The sequence below is a fragment of the Neltuma alba genome, unplaced genomic scaffold (assembly GCF_004799145.2).
Source record: "Neltuma alba isolate B1F8T4 unplaced genomic scaffold, ASM479914v2 tig00007080_pilon, whole genome shotgun sequence".
In the NCBI taxonomy this organism is placed as follows: Eukaryota; Viridiplantae; Streptophyta; class Magnoliopsida; order Fabales; family Fabaceae; genus Neltuma; species Neltuma alba.
In genome coordinates this window covers 1-6,448 of record NW_021634663.1, presented here as the reverse complement: position 1 = coordinate 6,448, position 6,448 = coordinate 1, and the positions used below count along the sequence as shown (strand labels likewise).

Sequence of the window (6,448 nt, the reverse complement as noted above, 5' to 3'; positions counted from 1 at the left end):
GATTAGCATTATGAAATATTTTGTAGTTTATTTAACATCTTGAAATATTTTATTGATGCTTTCAATACCTTAAAAAAAATACTGAAATAAATACTTTGTGGTGGTTTAATTGAACAGATTTTTTGAGGAGTTAATGACAAATTTAAAATTACTCATGAAATAATATTTTAACAGTACAATTGCTTTTGAAAAAAAATTAATACTTTAAATAAAAATTATGCTACGAAATATTTCAGAATATTAGATGTATCTAAAAAATATTTCGAGATTTTTCATGTATTATAAAATATTTTAGGATGCTGAATATATTAATAAACACTTTAAGCACTGGTACCTTAACCCAACTAAACATTCTAACTGCTGCAACACAAAGTGAACAAGTTGTGTTAGACGGCTCCAAAGTAACTCAAGTAATGTGAATCATATATACAATTTTATGGTTTTTCAGTACAATGGCAGAAATTTTCGTGAAGCTAAGAATTGTGTTTTAATGAAGAGAAAATTTGTTTCATTATTTGATAACTCAAAGCTTAAGTGAATTTTAGTTAAGGACATTTTAAGAACTTAAGTGAAACATGAGTCATTTCATGAAAAAAAATTCAGTTAAAATAATTATGTTTAATTTAATCAATTTCGTATGATCAAAATTATGTCACGTTTTACTAACAAGTTGTTGATTAAGGTGACAAGTGGTATCACTCACTCTTATAAAAAAGAGAATACAAATTTAAATTTTAAGAAGTACGTGAGATAGACGAAATCTTTTACTTTCTAAGACTTGAGAGGAAAAATCCTTGATCAAATAAAAAAGAATTACATTATTTCTCTACCATGTGACTTTTATGTTCCATTTTATTCATTATTCATGTTTTATCTTTTACTTTTAGCCAGAACTCATGTTTATTTAATTATTTAAGAACTATTCAATTTCAATTTTCCCCCCTTAATGATAGATTTTGATTTGTACGTGTTTATGTGTGATTATTTCAAATAATTTATTTTATAGCTACTATTCTTATATATGTGAAAAATTCTTGTAGATAAGCATCAAACCAAAAATTCTCATACCGCCTTTCACCAAAAAAAAAAAAATTTCTCATACCGCCGTAACGCTTACCTTTCCCTTTACGCTGTGTTTGGCTCGATGGAGGGAAGGGAAGGGGAAAGATTTTAATCAAGGGGAGGGGAGGGGAGGAAAGGGGAGGGTAGCTATAAAAGGGAGGGGAGGGGAGGGTAGCTACAAAGGGGAGGGGAGCTACAAAGGGGAGGGGAGGGAGGGGGAAGGAAGGGGAGGGATTTTAATGATCTCCTGTTTAGATTGATTGAAGGGGAGGGGAGGGAGCAATTTTAATAATATCTTATTTTATTCTAATAAAAAATTGACTATTTTAGCCTCATAAAATTTAAATGAATTTTCTCACTTTTTTATTTTGTTAAGATATAACTATATATATAATACAATTCACCAATTTTGATTTACAAGACATAGTCACACATTTATAGAATATCAAGATAAAAAGTCACGAGTGATAGATTTCAATCAGAAAAAAGACCTTGAAGGTGAAAGAAAATACCAACAACCTCTTGGAATTAGAAGAAGAGAAAAAAAAAGTTTACAAATGCTCACTAATTTTGGAGACAATTATCTTAATAACCTCTTGTTAGATGCTCAAAAAAACTCTCTTATGTAGAAATATTTACGACTGATTAGAGGTTAACAAATTAAAAGGGTATATAAGGAATTGAAATATTATCTCTCATCTCCCCTCCAAAAAACCTCACTTTTGGAGGGGAGGCTAGAAGGGAAGGGGAGGGGAGAAGAATCCCTCCCCTCTTTAAAAAACATCTTAACCAAACGAGGGAAGGGGAGGGGTTCCCCTCCCCTCCTAAAAAATTACACTAGCCAAACGAGAGGAGGGGAGCAACTCCCTCCCCTCCCCTCCAAAAATCCCGTACCAAACATAGCGTTAATTGGGCAATCACAATCGCAAAAGCAGAGGGGAAAAGGGAAAAAGGAGGGAAAAAACAGAAAAGAGATAAGAAGCGTCACGCCTCTCCTTCCGTTCTGCTTTCCCCTAAATGCATCTTCGTCTTCCTCTGGTTTGTTGTGCGCCGTAGTGTATGTGTGTCCAAGCTTCACTAGTTCACCTCCTCTGCTGAACTCCTCTTTTTCATTTCTGCTTCTGGACGTCTGATCATTGATCAAGAAAGGAGTTTGAGTGGATGAGTGACTACAAGGTTGAAAGAAATGTATTTTGTTTAACGGGTATTATATTTTAAATTTTTCTGGGCTGTTTCTCTATAATTAGTTGAAGTTATAGTTGATTTTCCCCCCTTCTTTTTCTAGGCTGAATCATGTTAATAAATTAGGGGTTTTCGCTTCATTAATGAAATTTTGAATGAGGAAGTCTTGTGAAGCTTTATTGAGATATGGAAGTGGCTTGGATATCGATTTGAGAATCTAAGAAGGTTGTTGTTTCTATTGACTTCATTTTTTCTTGCGAACCGCCTTCTTGTCCGAAGCTACATTTAATTCGGTGCTGTAAGGTCCGTGGCTACGCGGTGACAAAAATGGCCGGTGCTGATAATGTCTCCCATGATATTCAATCGATCCTCTCTTCTTCGGAGAGGGACTATCTCGTTCGGAGCAATGGCGATCAGGTGCTTATTTGGTTCTTGCATTTTATTGATCAATTGAGCCGCTATCGGATTTTTCAATTTCTCCGAAAATTATTCAAGTCTGGGATATGGGGACAAAACACTGTATTTCTTCACGAACCCATCATAGGTCCATGGATTCAAGAATATCTGAAGTTTTGATCGACGGCCTCCGCACTAGATTTTTAGTCTTCTAAGTGAATAGGGTGTGCGATTTTCTATTTCCTTGTCGGTACTTGCTGCCCATCTGATTTTATCACTGTCTCTCTGTATTTTCTATCGTGTTTGATTCCCGAATTTCTTTTAATTACCAAGCATGTGAATTATGATACACCAGCTTCTTCTTCAGAATTTTTGCGGGTTAAAATAGGCTGGTAAATCAAAAAATGAAATGCAAAATGATCTTTGAGCGCGAATGCTGGCAAACTCTACAATTAGATACGATCTTTCATTGGAAATTTATAGATCATAGGTGATGTTTCAAATGATTAACTTGTATCTTGAGGAAGTCATTGTTTATGCTGTAAACATTTTCAGGTTAAAATTGAGAGCTTGAGTGGGAAGAAAGTTGGTTTATACTTTTCAGCATCTTGGTGCGGTCCCTGCCGACAATTCACTCCTACTTGGTAGAATTATACAATGAAGTCTATACTAAAGGTGACTTTGAGATGATCTTTGTGTCGGCTGATGAAGATGAAGACGCCTTTAAAGGTTATTTTTCCAAGATGCCCTGGCTTGCCATTCCATTTTGTGATTATGACATACGCGATTGCCTTGATGAATTGTTCAAGGTGAGGGGGATTCCCCACCTTGTAATACTTGAGGAGAGTGGGAGAGTTGCCACTGAAGATGGAGCTGAGGTTGTACGTGAGTATGGAGCTGAGGCATACCCTTTCACAATAGAAAGGATCAAAGAGCTAAAAGACCAGGAAGAAGCGAAGAGCAACCAGTCCTTGAGATCTCTTTTGGCCTTCAAGTCACGTGACTTCATTATATCTTCTGATGGAAAGGAAGTGAGTTCCTGTAACCTTACTCTCTGCTTGAGACGGAACTGGACATGTGTTTCCTCTCGTAAAATGTCAAATATGGCTGCTCCAATCCTCAAAAGGCTATGAGTTTGTTGTTGAGGCTAAGCCAGCCAATTCTTATTTTAAATTTTAATAAATTAATTCTTTAGATACATGTAGGATAGAGTTTGAATTTCACCTTCCTTTTATTTACAGGTGCCTGTGTCTCAACTTCAGGGGAAGACTGTGGGCCTCTATTTCTCATGTTTTTCATACAATGCATCTGCTAAATTTACCCCAAAGCTTGTGGAGGTTTATGAGAAGCTGAAAGCAAAGGGCGAGGACTTTGAGATAGTGTTGATATCCATTGGTGATGCTGAAGAATCATTCAAACAAGGACTAGAAAGTGTGCCCTGGTTGGCATTGCCGTACAAGGACAAGAGCTGTGAGAAGCTTGCTTGCTACTTCGAGCTTTCGACCTTGCCCACTTTGGTTATTATTGGGCCAGATGGGAAAACCCTTCATTCCAACGTGGCTGAGGCCATTGAAGATTATGGCATTGCTGCATACCCTTTTACTCCTGAGAAGTTTGCAGAGCTCTCTGAGATAGAGAAGGCCAAAGAGGCGGCCCAGACCCTCGAGTCTATTATGGTTTCTGGGGATATGGATTTTGTCTTAGGGAAAGATGGAGTCAAGGTATGATTCTTGAAACAATTGAACCTCATGCATGTGTCCTCTGCTTCTTAGATATTTTCAACGTTGTGTGCATCGTCATCTTCATCCTCATATCTTGAATGTCAAAAGGCATTTAAGATGCAGGAGGCGTGTATGTTTTGGTATTAACAATAGATTAACGTAGCTATGAGTTGATGTCTTTGGAATTTATTACATCCCAAAAAGGCCGGCCAATCACAATAGGCATATTTCAGCTAAGCCCAAACAATCCATAGAAAGAGGCCGGCCCAATAAAAAAGAAAAAACACAAACAGAAAGCTGGTATTAACAATAGTTAAAAATAACCGAGTTACTAATGGGGTTGGGTCTAGCGGAAGAGGTTAGCCTCTCACAATGTCGTGAACCAAGGTTCGAATCTGTATTGGGAGAGGTGCCTACATTTAGTGCCTGACAGTGTCTCTAATAGAATTGCTTCCAGTAGGAGAATACTTATACTTTAGCCGGGGGGAACCAAGTTGATATCTTTGTATTCTAGTCTTTTGGAATAAAATATTAATTTAATTTGTCTTCTTGTATGATACCTTTTGACTTGTCATACCAAAGATGAAACTCTTAACTAAAACAAAATTTCACCCTTGGTATCTTCATAACCGTTCTGCTGCTTCTCTCCTATCCTCTTCTGTCTCCATTCTGCGATAATGAGGTTCCCCCCCCCCCGGCCCCCGGGCCATGTTCCAATGATACGATTCTCCCTTAGCCTCTTCTTTCACCATTCTCTGACAATGATGGTCATTTTCCTTCTTCTACAGATTCCAGTGTCAGATTTGGTGGGGAAGAATGTCCTCCTATACTTCTCAGCTCACTGGTGCCTACCATGCCGTGCATTTCTGCCAAAGCTTATCGAAGCATATCACAAGATCAAGGCAAAGGACAATGCACTGGAAGTTGTCTTCATCTCTAGTGACAGGGACCAAACCTCGTTTGATAACTTATTTTCTAAAATGCCATGGCTGGCCCTTCCCTTTGGTGACTCGAGGAAGTCATTTCTGAGTCGCAAATTCAAGGTGTACGGTATCCCCATGCTGGTGGTCATTGGACCCAGCGGCAGGACTGTCACGAAAGGGGCCAGAGATCTCGTCATGCTTTACGGTGCCGAAGCATATCCTTTCACCGAGGAAAGGGCGAAGGAACTTGAGGCGGCATCAGAAGAGATGGCAAAGGGTTGGCCTGAGAAGGTGACTCACAATTCTCATGAACATGAGCTTGTGTTGAGTCGCTGTAATATTTACAACTGTGATGGTTGTGACGAGGGAGGTCACACATGGTCATACTGTTGTGAGAAGTGTAACTTTGATCTCCACCCAAAATGTGTATTGGAGGAAGAGAAATGGAAACAAGGAATAGAACAGAAGGGGGGTTTGTGATGGAGAAGTCTGCTTTAAAGCCTGAGGTGAATACTGTTACATTGAAGTTTGTTTAACTGTGTGTATTGCAAAATATGTGTGTGATATGTATGATAATACGTTGGGCTATAATATTATAAAGTTTCATCTGTGGCATTATGCTTATGGATAGTATTATTCTTCTGCGACGTGGAGATAAAACTTCAGCTTGGAAAGGCAAACCGAAAATCTAGATGTTTTATGAATATCACAGATGATACCAGGCGAACCATAAGCAAGTTGTATCAGATGTACCCAAAGGAACTTGACTAACGAGAATGATATCTATAATGCTATCATGATATTTAATAGAAAAAGCTAGTTGATTTTTAATTTTGATTTAAATATAAGTTTTAATTCAGTTTGTCTTTTATATATATATATTTAAATAGTGTTATAATAATTGTACATATTAAAGGTTTTATTAAATGGTAGTTTTAACTAATATACATTATTAACAAAGTATTTTAGAAAAGATAAACATATTTATTACAAATAACTAATAATATTTTTTTAATTTTTTGAAATTAACTAACTAAATCTATATTAAGAAACCGAGTTAGTACCTTCAGTTATTATTATAAGAGCTGGTTGACTAATTTGAGTATATTAAAAAAATTTATTAAGTAGTTACTTGTAATAAATAAACATCCTTCTAATTTTATA

General features: G+C 36.8%; 1 pseudogene; it reads left to right on the top strand.

The window, feature by feature from the left end:
* The first annotated feature begins 2,043 nt into the window (after positions 1-2,043).
* LOC114751730 (probable nucleoredoxin 1) lies at positions 2,044-5,896 on the top strand (annotated as a pseudogene).
* The last annotated feature ends 552 nt before the right edge of the window (positions 5,897-6,448 follow it).